Genomic DNA, 16,997 nt, shown 5'->3' on the forward strand with positions numbered 1-16,997 from the left:
AAACCACGAGTAGTGTGAAGAGACAACCCACAGTGTAGGAAAAAATCTTCACCTGCTCTTCCCCAGACAAAGGTCTACTATCTCGAATCTATAAAGAACTTAGAAAGATCAGACCTCCCAAATTTAAAGACCCAATCCAAAAATGGGCGTCTGAAATGAACAGATATTTCTCAGACAAAGAAGTAGAAATAGCAAATAAATACACGAAAAAATGTTCAACATCACTGGTCATTTGAGAGATGCAAATGAAAACAACACTGAGATTCCACTTCACTCCAGAAAGAATGGCTGCTATCATGAAATCAACCAACAACAAATGCTGGTGGGGCTGTGGGGAAAGAGGAACCCTGCTCCACTGCTGGTGGGAGTGTAGACTGGTGCAAGCACTGTGGAAATCAGTATGGAGATACCTCAAAGAACTAGGACTGGAAGTCCCATTTGACCCCACTATTCCACTGCTGGGGATCTTCCCCCATAGAATTAAAAGAATCATACCACAGTGATATATGTGCACCCATGTTCACAGCAGCGCAGTTTGTAATAGTTAAAACTTGGAAACAGCCCAAAGGCCCATCAACTGGAGACTGGACTAAGAAAATGTGGGGTTTTTTTATAAAATGGAGTACTACTCAGCCATAAAAAATGAGAAATTAGAGAGATTTATACCTAAGTGGATGCACATTGAGGTGATACTCTTAAGTGAAATAAATAGGACACACATGAATAAATTCCAAATAGTTTCTCTGGTGTGAGAAACTGAAAGTGTAAATAAGGACTAAATGTATAATAGGTAATGTGAAATAGGAAGAAAAGGGGCAAAGGAGAAGGAAGTGGGAGGGCTAGGGGAAAGGATAGAAGGGAATGGGATTAATATGAGAAAATGGAAAAATAGGAACAAAATCTTTGTAAATAGGGAGGAATGGAGTTGTTGAAGGGAGAGCTGGGCAATGGTGAAAAATAAGAACCAAGAGAGACTATGTAAAGGTGCAGATTTCCAATGATGAATGTCATTATATTGTATACCTAAAATGTACCAATGATTAGACTGAATAATTGATAATGTAAAATAGGAAGAAAAGGTCAAAATGGGTAGGGGTAGTGGGAGGGCCAGGGGAAAGGAAAGAAGGGAAAGAAAAAATGCTGAGAAATGGAAAAAATGGAAATAAAGTCTTTGTAAATAGGGAAGGGTGGAGGGTGTGAAGGGAGGGCTAGGAATTGGGAACAAATAAGAACCAAGATGCATTATGTAAAGGTACAATTCCCAATGAGAAATGTAATTGTGTTGTATACCTACAATGTACCAATAAAAGAATTTAATTAAAAAAAACCTCAGCAGCACATGAACTAGTGCAAAGAATCAACAAGTGGTATCTCTTCTTACTAAAAACCTTCTCTACCCACAGTGACCAGCTGACACAAGGTGAAAACCCAGCAGTGTGGAGCCCCCAGTCTGTCCCCATGCTCTGTTCACAATGACCAGCATAGCTGCACCCCCCCACACACACCTCTGGCCTCCTGGCTGTACTGCTACCTCATTCCACACTACAGAGGCACAGGTGGTCATAAAGGCCATTGTCCTGAGCTCCAGAAGTTAGAGCAGAAGTGAACAAAAGAAAGAGGGCCTCTCTCAAGCTCCTCAATGAAAACTGAAGCCCACTGGAAAAGTGAAAAGAATCTCGTCAATAAAGGCGCACCAGACCACCATAATTGGTAAGTTGGAGGGATCATCACCTCTCATCAGAACCTGGACTATCTTTGGGGGAAGGGCAGCTGGAACCTGCAGTAGAACCTTGCAGAGTTCAACCCTGCAAGAGGAGAGGAAGCTCAAATTGGGACTAGCAGCCAGAAGTCTGCCTGAATATCACAGGTCTGTGACTGGCTTGCTGAGACTCACTGACTTATATCTGCACATGGCTGCCCACATTGTCTATTATCACAGCAGAGACATACCCTGAAGGAGGCCCTTCATTTTTATTTTTTCTTATTTGCAAAAAAAATTTTCTCTTATTTTTAATTTTTTTTCTACTCTTTTCAAATTTTTATTTTTCTCTTTCTTTTTTCTTTCTCTCTCACTCATTCTCTCACTGTCTCACATTGTTTTTCATCTCCCTTTTTGTTCCTATTCTGGACCTAATTCAGATTTCTTCTTTATTTTTCTTTTCTTCTCTTTTTCCTTCTCTCAATTATCATTAGTTTTAAAGGAAAGTAAATACAGTTTCTAGCCTCCCTATTGCTGTTAGGTTGTTCTGTTCTCATCTTTGTTCTTTCATTCTGCCTTTTCCTCTCATCTTCAACAGTTTCTTAGAATTTGAGTGATCTTGCTATGTCTTCTGGCCTACTGCTAACCTTTCCCTATCCTTCTACCTATCTATCCCTCCCTGCACCAACTCCTTCTAACTCCCCATCCTGAAGGGTAAATTTGCTATATTGAAGAGTTTATTCACTATAAACATATGGTGGGCTGGTCCTCAATTTTGATTTAATTCACACAGTTAAAGGTGATAGATTAATAACTACCATAAATTGACATTTTTGAAGCTGTGCTCCATGCTATGGTACTGCTAATTGCATCATTTGGGAGAAGGTGTTGTGATTGCTTTCCTGGTATGATGAAAATGAGACAGCCTCAGAGTCATTAGAGACTCAAAATCTAAAGACCAGCTATATCTGGAAGACACCTCTGAAAAACAATCATTCCCCAAGGGCTCTAAATATAAGCAACAAAGATACTTACAATAAGCAATTTTGAAATATCAACCCAGAAATTAAACCAAGGACAGTACCAAAAACAAAAGTGAGAAGACATCTAAGCAAGGCACAAACAGACTTCCACCCCACAAAAGGTAAATTCTGGGAGAAAAGAGGTGGAAAAATATGTTAATCAATCACCTGGACACCCTGAACTGATAGCACAGGAAATAACAAAACAGATGAATGAGGCTCTAGAAAAATTCAAAACAGAAATAATTTCCCAGATAACTACAGAGATGGTGAGCAAAGTGAAAAACATGATTAGAGGCACTAGAACAGAAACAGATAAAACAATAGATGAGCTCAGAACCATGCTGGAAGCCATGAATGCCCAGCATAAGAAAGAAAAGGCAACCATGATAGGCCAACATAAGAAAGAAATGGAATCCATGAAACAGAGTCAAACAGATATCCAGGAGATTAAAACCTCCATTGAAAGTCTACACAGCAGAATGAACCAATGTGAGGACAGAATTTCAGATATAGAAGATAAAATTGCAATTAGTGACCAGGAAAAGAAAAATTGCTTTAAAATTGTAAGGAAACATGAGAAATCAATCCAGCAGCTGCTAGACGATGCAAAGAAGAATAACATAAGATTGATTGGAGTCAATGAAGAAACAGTAGAGAGTGCAGATGACATAAAAAAACTGTTACAGAAGTAATGGCAGAAAACTTTCCAAATAGGGGAACTTGACATACAGATAAGTGAGGCATATAGGACTCCAACTAGCCTTTATCAAAAAAATTCTACACATAGGCATACAATAATTAGGATTCCAGAAATCCAGCAGAAGAACAAAATTCTATAAGCAGTTAGAGAAAAGAAACAAATCAAATACAAAGGAAAGCCCATCAGAATCACAGCAGACTTCTCAATGCAAACCCTCAAGGCAAGAAGAGCTTGGAGTGACATATTCCAAGCCCTAAAAGAAAATAGCATCCAAGCCAGATTGATGTACCCTGCACAATTATCTTTCACAATTTATGGAGAAATAAGATATTTTCATGACAAAGAGCACCTTAGGAACTTCATGAATATCAAGCCAGCACTCCAAAAAATTTTAGACAATATCCTAGGAACAGATAATGAGGATCACAACCCCAGGAAGCCCAGCAGAATGAATCCATCATGCAAGACAAGAAATTAAAAGCAAAGGGGGGAATCCAACAAACAGAAAATGTCATGACAATGATAAATCAACATGTATGAGTTATAACCATTAATATTAATGGTCTCAATTCACCAATCAAAAGAAACAGCCTGCAGAATAGGTCAAGAAGCAAGATCCAACAATATACTGCATACAAGAAACACATTTAATTAAAAAAGAAACTCATAGTCTGGAAGTTAAAGGGTGGAAAATAATACTCCATGTGACAGTATCCCCGCCCCCCCCCAAAAGCAGGAGTAGCTGTCCTCTTTGCAGATCAAGTGGATTTCAAGTGAAAATCTGAAACACTGTGGTCAAAGAATTTCAGATAAGGGATAGTCAACCTGTATGTACAAATCTATTGTGAACATGTGCTTTCATTACTTTCAAGTAAAAACTTACAACAGGACTGTTGATTCTTAACAGTAATACAAGAAATTTCTATTTTGTTTTCCAAAATGGTTTTATCACTTTACATTCACTTTAGCAGTATTAGAAAGTTCTACCTGGTTCATACCTAAGCTGACATTTGTTCTTTTAAAACTTTTAACCTCAACTCCCTAATGAGTGTATAATTCAATCTTGTTATTGTACTGATTAGTATTTTTCTCATTCTAGTGTTGCACACCTTTCCTTGTGCTGTACTGGCTATTTATCATCTTCTTATGTCCACTTTTTAATTGGGTTGTCTATTAATGAGCTGTAAGTGTTCTTTATGTATTCTGGTCATAGGTTATATGCATTATAAATATGGTCTGTTTAAGTACTACTTTTCATTTTCTTAACAATGTCATTAAAGGTTCTAAATTTTGATGGAATATCATTTATCAATTTTTTTCTTTTATATATCATATTTTTTATATCCTAGGAAATTCTTGCCTACCCTAAATTCATAAACATTTTCCCTTATAATTTCTTCTTAAAGTTTTATAGTTTTAGTCTTTCATAGTTAGGTTCATAGATCCTTTCAAGTTATTTTTATGTATGGAAATAAAGGGTTGAGGTTAATTTTTTTATATACAGATACCAGGTGTTCTAGTGCCATTTGCTGAAAACACTCTTTTCCTCTGCTCTTGAATTGAGTTTATATTCTATAAAATGTTAATGTTAAATAATCTTTCAAAACTCAGTGGACCATATATGTGGGGTTCTATTTCTAGATTCTCTGTTTTATTCCAATGATCTATATGTCTTTTCTTACACCAACACTGCCTTGATTACTGTAGCTTTAGAGGAAGTCTGAAAATTAGGTACCGTCTTCCAACACTATTTTTTTTCTTTTTTACTTTTCCAAGTCCTTTGTACTCCTACATAACTTCTAAATTTCAATATCCAATTCTTCATTTATACTAAGTATACACAGACCTGACTTTTTATATATATCTTGTGTTTTCTAATCCTGCTAAATTCAAATACAAGTTCTGGGGACTCCTTGAAATTTCTTAGTATTTTCTCTGTAGATGATCATTTCATCTACATATAAAGGTTTTACTTCTACCTTGCCAATCCTATCCTAATTGTGTCATTTTATTGCCAGACTATTTTGGTTTGGGTCTATGTTTCAAAGTTTAATGGACAGATGAAGAGTAGGCATATCTGCCCTTGTTCCCCACCTTAGAAAACTTTGTATCTTCTCCATTCATATAAGGCATTTTTGCTAGAAGTATGGAGTACATATCTTTGATCTGTTGAGAAGGTTCTGTTCTACTTCTAATCTCCTGAGAGCTTTTACCATGAACAGCTGTAGAATTCAGTCCAATACTTTTTCTCCAACTACTGAAAGGATCATATGACTTTTTCCTTTCCTCTGTTAAAATGATGATTTTTGGGGGTTGATCTTCCAATGCTGAACCAACACTGCCATCCCTATAATGAAACCACTTTCTACATACTGCCAGATCTGACTTCTAATAGTTTGTTTTGTTAAACAAATTTCTATCTATGTTCATACTTTTTTCTTCTATTCTCTTTATCCAGTTTTAGTATTAGCATAATGTTAATTTCCTAAAATGAGGGGAGATGTGTAGCTTCTTTTTTCTGCTTTAAATGTTTGATATAATTTATCAGTTAAAATGTATAGAAGCCTGCTGTTGTCATATAGGTAGGTTTTCAAACTAGGAATATATTTTCTTTAATAGATTCAAATTTTATATTCAAATTTTATATTTCCTCCAGAGTTAGTTTCATTAATTTGTCTTCCAAGGTACTTCTTAGAAGTTTTCAAATTTATTTCAAAAAAGATTTTTGTAATATGTTTTCTATATCCTTTTAAATTCTGTAAAATCTGTGGTAATGTCTTCCAGATCTTGATATTATAATTTTAAAAATGTATAATTAATATTGTGTAATGGGAAGAAAAGGTCTAAAGGAGTAGGGGAAGTGGGAGGGGTAGGGAAAAGGAAAGAAGGGAAAAGAAAAAATATGAGAAAAGGAAAAAATGTAAACAAGTCTTTGCAAATAGAGAAGGCTGGAGGGGGTGAAGGGAGGGCAGGGGAAGGAGAAAAATAAGAAACAAGATATATCACGTAAAAGTACAAGATCCTAATAATGAATGTAACTATTTTATACCTAAAATGTACCAACAAACTTAATGGGAAAAAAAATCATCGCCACTAAAAAAAAAAAAAGCTGCACCTAGACATATGATAGTCAAGAAGAACAAAATCCTACAAGCAGTTAGAGAAAAGAAACAAATCACCTACAAAGGAAAGCCCATCAGAAGCACAGCAGACTTAACACAAACCCTCAAGTCAAGGAGAGCCTGGAGTGAAGTATTTCAAGCCCTAAAAGAAAATATCTTCCAACCTAGACTGTTGTATCCTGCAAATTTATCTTTCAAAATTGATGGGGAAATTAGATACTTCCACAACAAAGAACACCTGAGAAATTTCATGAACACCAAACCAGCATTCCAAACAATTCTAAACAATATCCTAGAAAAAGACAATGAAAGTCACAACTCCACGAGGCCCAACAGAAGGAAGTCACCAAGCAAGGCAAGAAATTAAAGGGAAAGGGGAAAAAATAAAAAGGGGAAAAAATAAAAAGGCCAACAACAGTAAAACATCATGACAATGATGAGTCAATATCTAACAATTATAACCATCAATGTTGATTGCCTCAATTCACCAATCAAAAGAAATAGACTGGCAGAATGGATTAAGAAGCAAAATCCAACAATATGCTATATAAAAGAAAGACACCGAATTAAAAAAGACATTCATAGACTGACAATAAAAGGATGGAAAACAGTTCTGCAAATGACAGGAACCCAGAAAAAAGCAGGCATAGCAATCTTATTTGCAGACAAAGTAGATTTCAAACCAAAACAAATTAAGAGAGACAACATGGTCACTACATTCTTGTGACAGGGACAATCCAAGAGGAAGAGATGACAATCCTAAATATATACACACCAAATACAAATGCCCCCAACTATACAAAACAAATATTAATGGACATGAAAAACCAAGTAAGCACTAATACAATTGTAGTGGGGGACTTCAATACCCTACTATCACAAATAGACAGATTATCTAGACAAAAATTAACAATGAAATTCTAGAACTGAACCAAACTATTGAACAAATGGACTTCATAGATGTTTACAGAGTGTTCCACACCATGAAATCAGAATACACATTGTTTTTGGCTGCACATGTGTCATTCTCCAAAATAGACCATATGCTAGCTCATAGAACATGTTTAAGTAAAAGTAAAGGAATTGAAGTTACCCCCTGTATATTACCAGACCATAGTGCAATAAAACTGGAAATCAATAGCATTAGAAACTGCAAAACCCCCACAAACACATGGAAATTGAATAACACTCTCCTGAACAACCAATGGGTCACAGAGGAAATTAAAGAAGAAATAGACAGTTTCTACAAGTAAATGATAATGCGGGGACAACATACAGGAGTCTATGGCACAAGATGAAGGCAATTATACAAGGGAAATTCATAAATGCCCATATTAGGAAAACAGAGAGAGCTCAAATAAATAACCTAATGCAGAACCTCAAGCTCCTAGAAAAACAAGAGCATAACAAACACAAAGCTTGTACAAGACAGGAAATTATAAAGATTAGAGCAGAAATCAATGCAATGGAGACTAAGAGAATGATACAAAAAAATCAATGAATCAAAGAGTTGGTTTTTTGAAAAATAAATAAAATGGATAAACCTTTAGCCAACCTTATCAAAAAAAGGGAAGAAAAGTCTCAAATCCATTCAATGAAGAACAAAAAAAGGTGAAGTCACAGCAGATCCAGCAGAAATCCAGAAGATCAGTATCTACTTCAAGGATCTGTACTCTAATAAAATGGAAAAGACAGAAGAAGTGGACAGATTCCTAGATACATATGAATTGCCAAAGTTAAATGAAGAGGATATAGAAATTCTAGACATCCTAATTACAATGAGTGAAACTGAAAACATAATTAAAAATTTACCAACAAAGAAAAGCCCAGGTCTGTATGACTTCACTGCTGAATTCCACAAGACATTTAAAGAAGAATTGCCACCATTACTCTTTAAACTCATCAAGGAAATTGAAAAGGAAGCAATACTTCCAAATTCATTCCTGGAAGCAACTGTTACTTTGAATCCAAAACCAGGGAAAGACCCAACCCAATAAAAGAACTGCAGCCCAATCTCCCTAATGAACATGGGTGAAAAATCCTCAATAAGATACTGGCCACAGAATACAGAGGGTCATTAAGAAGATCCTACACCCTGACCAAGTCGGATTTATCCCAGGGATACAAGGAAGTTTCAACATACATAAATCAATAAATGTAATACACTACATTAATATAGCCAAGGACAAAAACCATATGATCATCTCAATAGATGCAGAAAAAGTATTTGACAAAATTCAACATGCATTCATGATAAAGGCCTTACAAAAAATTGGAATAGACAGTCTCTACCTTAACGTGATAAAAGCCATCTATGAAAAACAAACACCCATTATCATACTAAATGGTCAAAAACTTAAATCTTTCACACTAAAACCATGAACAAGACAAAGATGCCCACTATCACCAGTCCTGTTCAATATAGTTCTGGAAACATTAGCCACAGCAAATACAAAAGAAAAAGAAATAAAAGGAATAAAGATAGGAAAGGAAGAAGTTAAACTGTCATTATTTGCTGACGATATGATACTTTCCATAGAAGACTCAAAAAACTCCACCAAAAGACTTCTGGACTTAATTGACAGATTCAGGAGTGTAGCTGGATACAAGGTCAACACCCAAAACTCAATAGCCTTCTTATATACAAACAGCAGACTCATTGAGAGAGAAATTCAGGAAATAATTCCTTTTACAACAGCATCCAAAAAAATGAAATATCAAGGAATCAATCCAATAAAGGAAGCAAAAGACCTCTAAGATGAAATCTACAAAACTCTGACCAAAGAGATTGAAGAGGATATAAGAAAATGCAAAGACGTCCTTTGTTCTGGGTAGGAAGAACCAATATAGTGAAAATGGCCATAATTCCAAAACTGCTATATAGATTTAATGCAATGCTGATTGAAATTCCAACAATATATTTCACAGAAATAGAGAAAAAAATCCAAAAATTCATTTGTAACAAGAAGAGACCTAGGATACAAAAGCAATTCTAGGCAACAGAGACATGTCAGAGAGTATCACAATCTCCAACTTGAAACTATACTACAAAGTTACTGTGATAAAAACATCACGGTACTGGCAAAAGAACAGACCTTAGGATCAGTGAAACAGTTTAGAAGATGCAGAAACAACTCCAGACACACTCAGCCACCTCATCTTTGGCAAAGGAGCCAACCACCCTCATTGGAGGAAAGATAGTCTATTTAATAATGGTGTTGGAAAACCTGGTTTTCAATGTGCCAAAGATTAAAACTAGACCCATATCTATCAACATGCACTAAACTAAGATCAAAGTGGATTAAAGATCTAAATATTGAGACAGAAACAGTAAACTTGCAGGAAGGTAAGTTAGGTAGAACTCTTGAAGACATTGGCATAGGAAAAGACTTTATGAACAAAACCTCAGTAGCACGGGAACTAACACAGAGGATCAACAACTGGGATCTCAACTTATTAAAAAGCTTCTGCACTGCAAGAGAAACCACCAACAGAGCTAAGAGTCAACCTACAATGTGGGGAAAAAAATTTAGCAGGTGTACCTCAGACAAAGGACTACTATCTAGAATATATAAAGAACTGAAAAAAATCAGACCCCCAAATTTAAAGACCCAATTCAAAAATGGACATCTGAAATGAACAGACATTTCTTAGAGAAGGAAGTAGAAATAGCAAATAAACATATGAAAAAATGTTCAACATCACTGATCATTGGAGAGATGCAGATGAAAACAATACTGAGATTCCACCTCACCCCAGAAAGAATGGCTGCTATCAAGAAATCAACCACTAATAAATGCTGGCTGGAATGTCAGGAGAAAGGAACCCTTCTCCATTGTTGTTGGGAGTGCAGGCTCGTGCAATCACTGTGGAAATCAGTATGGAGATACCTCAAAGAATTAGGACTAGAGGTCCCATTTTACCCAGCTATTCCCCTGCTGGGTATCTTTCCAAAAGAATTAAAAGTATCATACCACAGTGATATATGTGCACCCATGTTTATAGCCACACAGTTTGTAATAGCGAAAGTTTGGAAACAGCCCAAGTCCCCATCAACTGGAAACTGGATGAAGAAGATGTGTTTTTTTATATATATATAAAATAGAGTACTACTCAGTCATAAAGAACAAGAAACTAGAGACATTTATAGCTAAATGGATGTATACTGAGGCCATACTCTTAAGTGAAATAAATAGGACATACATGTGTAAATACTGAATCATTTCTCTGGTGTGAGAAACTGAAAGTGTAAATAAGGATCAAAATGGATAATAGATAATGTGAATAGGAAGAAAAGGTGCAAAGGGGAAGGGGAAGTGGGAGGGATTGGGGAAAGGAAAGAAGGGAAAGGAAAAAAATGAGAAAATGAAAAAATGGAACCAATGTCTTTGTAAATAGGGAGGGCAGGGGAATGGGGAAAAAATAAGAACCAAGACAGATTATGTAAAGGTACAAATTTCCAATGATGAATGTCATTATATTGTATACTTAAAATGTACCAATAAAATTAATTTTTACAATAATGTGTAACTCAGTTGATAGATGCAGAGGCTTCAGAAATGCACACTGGGCTTTCCAGTGCCTTACTGAAGAATTGAGAATTTGGGACATAGATAATGATAATGAAAAAAAATTGTGATGATAAGCACATGTTTCAAAAAATTGTACTGGGTGCTTTATTTCATTTAATTCTCCATTGGCCCTATGTATTTATTATCCCTAGTCTACAGATGTGTAGACAGAAGCTCAGAGAGGCTAAGTCACTTGTCCGAAGTTACCTAGTGAGTTACTTCAAGGCCTAGATTTGAACCTAAGCCACTGTACTTCACAGTTAATCACCATGTGTGGCTGCACCCCCTAGTTGTTACAGGGCATTTCTCACTGACTTAATCCTGTAAAAGTATTTCAGGTTGGCACAGGATCTTGACCCTGTAAGTACACTGGACTCACTGGGTTCTTCTAAAATAAACCAATTCCAAACTCAGCTCCCAGAGATTCTGATTTAATAGGTTTGGAGCCAACATTGATAAGTTCAGTTCTGTATGGGCCAGCGTTAATCTTTTATTTGTGATTCTAAAGCACAGGCAACATACACATTGCTCTAGAAAATGTATATACAAGCTCTGGGAGTATAATGGATTCCACTTAAGTCTTTCACCTTGCATACTTATTCATGGGATGCCCATTGTCACATTTCCCATTAAGACATTCATTTCAAGAATCAGCCCCTGTAGGAAGTTTTCTAATTGCTCCTCTCCTTTAGTTCCAAGGCCATTTCGTATTCAATTTGGCCCAGACATCAGTGCAGTGAATGACTTGTAGTTAGATTTTCATCAGTTTATGCAGCCATGTCTTCACACCTAGTTAATTTGTATAGTCCTTAAGGGCAGAACTGTATCTTCTACAATTTCCAGTTTCTCTAAAAATACACTGCAGGGTGCTGTGTGTACAGATGTAGGAAAAATGCTGGCTGAGTTAGTGGCAAAACTTCTCTTGCATTTGGAACTGGTGAGAGGAGAGTGTTCTTGGAGCAAAGGAGGAAAATAAATCAAGTGACAGCTGTCCTGTTAAAATAATCACAGTTAAATTCATGTCTGTACTCAGTAAATGTTTATGGATCATCTCCCATGTGGCAATCTTGCTGTACATATGAGATACAGCCATTACTCTCAGGTTGCTTATAGTCTAGTAAGAAAGATGTAGAACCATCACATACATTAATGTACAAGCAAGTCACTTCGGACAAGTGACTTTAAGGAAAGGACAGATGTTCCTGTGGAAGAGGACTGGGAGAAAGGCATCCTCAGTGCAGTAGGGGAGAACTTGCTCAGCAAGAGGAACTTGGAGACTGAAACCAGGTGACTCTGCCATGAGAATTCTGGAGAGTGCCTCAGAAAGAAGCCCGGGGAATAGGCAACTGATTGGCCTGTGTGCTGAAGGAACAAAGAGGTCAGAGTGGGGTAAACACATCAACTGCGAAAGTTAGTGAAGAGTTCTGAGACAAAGGCTTTGGCAGGTTCTGGAGGCCTTGGATGTCACAGTACAAGGTATGGATTTCATAAGGAGCACAATGAGATTTTGAAAACTGTGTGCAACCTAGTTGCAAATCCCAGCCAGTTGATGATGCAAATGTGAATATATCTTGGCTGCCCTAATTACAGTATTTTCTTTATTCAGACAGAGACCTAATGGAAACTCTAATAGTAACCTGTAGGGTAGAGATGACTTGAGCGTATTGGGTTCTGTTTGTTCTAACAAAACATGTCCCTCCACGCAGTGCCCAAATGCCTGAGGGACAGGTTATCATGTGCAATGGCTTTTCTAACTACACTGAAAGAGGCATGAAGGCATACCCCTGATTAAATGCTTCTTGTTTTATCCTGGTGGCAACTTGGCAAGGTGGCTCTGTGTCTCACTATATTTTACATTTAATAGTAGTGACAGTTGGGTGTAGAACTTAGTTTTCTTTTTCACTATTGCAGTATGAAATCTATAAGCAACAAAAACAATTTTGATAGACACTTGGTGTATTAATCGTCTACTGCTGCATTACAAATTACCACAAATGGAGGAGCTTAAAACAACACACATTTATTACCTCCATTACCTTGTGGATTCCATGAGTCAGGAATCTGGGCACAACTTAGTTGGGTCCTCTGCTTGGGGTCACAGAGTGTATGCTGGGCCAAATCCTCCTCTGGAGGCTTTACTAGGGAAGAATTCACTTCCAGGATCACTCAACTTGGCAAAATTATTTTCCTTGCAGCTGTAGGACTGCAGCTGCAGGGGGTCAGGCTACTTATTGACTGTCACCTGAAGGCCACCTAGAACCTCTAAAGGCTGGCCTCAACCTCTTGCTCTATGGCCTTGTTGGCTAACAAGATGAAATCTCTATAACACAATATGGTCATGGTCATGACAGCACACCAACTTTGTTTGACACATTCTGTTCGGTTAGAAGTAAGTCACAAGTCCCACGATTACTCAATGTATGAGGGTAACCCTAGGAGACAGGAGATGTGGGGCCACCCTAGAGGCTGCCCACTATACTTGATTTTATTTTTTAAAAAAGATATTTGTCTTTGGAAATGTTAGTACACTAATGTAATAAAGTTCAGGGATTGCCGATAAGCAGACGTGTCAAATATTTTTTCTTTGGTAAATTTAAACTTTGTTCTCCACTGGTATCTTCTGAGGGTAGAAAAAGAGGCACATCTTTTAAACATGAGTTTAAAACTGGTTTTTAAAATCATAAGAGACTTCACAGTTATTGATATGTTTTTGACAGTCCAAGACTATCTTCTACGTCTCTGAGGTAATATCACTCCTTCCTCTTCTACACATTCCAAATGAGTCTATTGGGTTTTTTCAGCCTGTCTAATGAGGAGACAAGCATTTTTTGGAATATTTGTAAATAGGTACACTCACAATATGCCCTGCTATCTTTAGGAAGAGGGCCAATGTTATAAAAGATTTCCAGAAAGAACTAGATCACAAAAAAATAACCTTGGTATTTGAGCAGTCAGTTTGGTAGGCTCAATGTTCATATCCTTTTAACAAAGATTTGCCTTTCATTGTCACTTTTTTCAACTAGTCATTTCATGGTTCCAGTTGCTCTTGGAAGCTTCAGCACCAAAGCATTAGATCCAAAGCGTGATGTTAATTAGTCAGAAGTGGTGAAGAATGGCTGCCAAGATTTCCCATTACCCCCATGACCCACCCTCCCCAATTCTCTCCCCATTACCACTGTCCTTTTCTTGAAATGGACCATTGGTTTCTTCTGAATTCTATGTGAAGTGTCATGTAGTTTGGGCTCCAGGATGAGACCCCTATCTATACTTTCCAATCAGATGGCTGCCCCCAAGCCTCTCCCATTTAGAACATCGAGGTCTGCTCCCATTGTAGACTAATGTGAACTCAACAAGACTTGGAAACACATATTTTTCTTTAGCCTTGAGAATCAAAGGGAGAAAAATCACTTTAAATCCTTTCTAAAGGAAAGAGATAAACTACTAGCTGCTTCCCTGACTGGTTTGGCTCCTTTAGGAGGCGGCTGCTGCCAACCCTTCCAAGTTTCCTTAGTCAGAGAAACAAAATTTAGAACCTTTAAGTGTTGACCAAGACAAATGCCACATCTTTGATCAGCTAAATATGAATAAATTAGAAATTTCTAGTTGAAATTCCCTTTGAAATACACACATGCTTAAAGGTGAAGGAGAGAAAGTATTTGGGAGAATACAGCCATATAAGGAGGAGTTGATAGCCATATAACGCTTGAAAAAATGCCTGGAAACATTTTGTCAAACCTGAAAGTGGCCAGATTTGCTCATCTCCATTTTAAAGGTACATTAAAGTCTTTATCTGTTTTCCTGAAATTACAAAAGAGAGGGAATTGCAGAGTTGAGACTAATTTTTCTTTCAAAAAATGAATCCCGCATCATACTGCCTAATTATTGCAGAGATATCAGGGTGTGATATTGCATAGCTAATGCCTGATATCCAATAATGCACCAGTATGAAGTTGTAAATGAGTAAAGGCTGTTATAAAGAGGATAGGCACCAATTAGCCTCATTAGGTCAAGCAAATATAAGAATAAGTAATGGCCTTTGACTGCAGTAGACAAAAGATGAGTGAATTGTTAGGAAAAAATGGCATTATATAATAGGCAAGGTCACATCTGCCTCAGGATGTAAAATGACATTCTAAAGTGTCTAAGAGGGCCAGAGATTTAGCTCAGTGGTTCCACCACTTGCCTTGCAAGTGCAAGGACCCAAGTTCGATCCCCGGTACCAAAAAAATAAAATAAATAAATAAAGTATCTAAGATAGAAAATTTGATATCAATAGAGCCTTCAAGATCTCAGAAGAAAAGGGGTAGTCTAATAACAGTGATGATGACTTAGATACTTATTCACTATTACTATTATTAGTATAGCTGCAAATAGTGAGTTCAAGGCCAACCTTACCTTTTTCTGAGACCCCATCTCAAAAAAAAAAAAAAAAAAAAAAAAAACACTCTGAATGAGAAAAGCATCTAAATGAAAGCCTACAGGTCAATTTATTTTTCTTCCCAGCAAAATTATTACCCACAAGCTCTATAAACATAGAATGTGTTCTTAAATGATGAAAAGATTAATTGTTCAAATACTCATGCTTCTCCTAAGAAACAAATGGTGTAATAGTTGTTTTTCTAACACAGCACACACTTTTAAAAATAATTTAACCCATAAGCTACATTATGGAGCCTGTGGCTGTGGAAAAGAAAGATGTTACAACATGAGATTTTTCCTGACCAAGTGCTAACCACCAACAAAAATGAATAATTATTTTCTAAAAGTAATGTCATATAATTGAAATGCATGGCTGCTGAAGACAAATACATCTCTAATATCATCTCAATCAAAGTATCAACAAGATTTTTGTAGACTCTGACAATATCATTCTAAAATTCACATGATAGAAATAGGAAGAAAAGGGGCAAAGGGGAAGGAAGTGGGAGGGCTAGGGGAAAGGATAGAAGGGAATGGGATTAATATGAGAAAATGGAAAAATAGGAACAAAGTCTTTGCAAATAGGGAGGAATGGAGGGGTTGAAGGGAGGGCTGGGCAAGGGTGAAAAATAAGAACCAAGATGCATTATGTAAAGGTGCAATTCCCAATGAAAAATGTAATTGTGTTGTATACCTACAATGTACCAATAAAAGAATTTAATAAAAAAAATACAATAAAATGCACATGATAGAGGTCATACATATTTAAAGATACATCCTGGTATATATTTAAAGATGGCAATGGTGAAACACCATTATTTTCCATCCTCTGATAACAAAAGAAAATGAGTTATAAAAATATGCAATAAACAATGTAGTACTAGAATAAAGATAGACATATAGACCAAGTGAATCAACAACAGAACCTAGGAACAAACCCTCAAATACATGGTAAAAAGAGCTTTGACAAGGTTGTGAAAATACAGAAATAATTGTCTTTTCGATGAAGGGTACTGGGAACCCAGAAGAGTCACATGCAAAATAAAGAAATTGGGCACCAAATTCTTTCCTATAACACCACATATAAAATTAAACTCAAAATAGATGAAAGACCTAAGTGCAAGACAGAAAACTATAAAGCAAAGGGGAAGGGGAAGTGGGAAGGGTAAGGGAAAGGAAAGAAAGGAATAGAATTAATATGAGAAAATGAAAAAATGGAAACAATGTCTTTGTAAATAGGGAGGGAGGGCAGGGGAAGGGGGAAAAATAAAAACCAAGAGAGATTATGTAAAGGTGCAAATTTTCAGTGATGAATGTCATTATATTATATACCTAAAATGTACCAATAAAATAAAATTTTAAAAAAAGAAAACTATAAAGCTGTTACAAGAGAACACATTGGAGGAAATCTTTATGATATTTGATTTGGTAATGATTTCTTGGATATGACAACAAATATCA

General features: G+C 36.4%; 1 protein-coding gene across 12 annotated transcripts in view; it reads left to right on the forward strand.

The window, feature by feature from the left end:
- The window catches only part of LOC110345474 (uncharacterized), a 793,246-nt gene extending 776,450 nt beyond the window's left edge, over positions 1-16,796 (forward strand). For 6 of the 12 annotated variants that reach the window (XR_015442339.1, XR_015442340.1, XR_015442342.1 and 3 more), the window contains one exon: positions 1,404-16,796. The gene's annotated coding sequence lies outside the window, so the exon portion shown is untranslated. The remainder of the gene's footprint in view (positions 1-1,403) is intronic. The other 6 variants (XR_015442335.1, XR_015442336.1, XR_015442337.1 and 3 more) reach the window with 1 other exon arrangement.
- Positions 16,797-16,997: the final 201 nt, after the last annotated feature.

The sequence above is a fragment of the Heterocephalus glaber genome, unplaced genomic scaffold (assembly GCF_053883595.1).
Source record: "Heterocephalus glaber isolate CG9 unplaced genomic scaffold, H.glaber_assembly_v1.0 deba00001543, whole genome shotgun sequence".
Classification (NCBI taxonomy): domain Eukaryota; kingdom Metazoa; phylum Chordata; class Mammalia; order Rodentia; family Bathyergidae; genus Heterocephalus; species Heterocephalus glaber.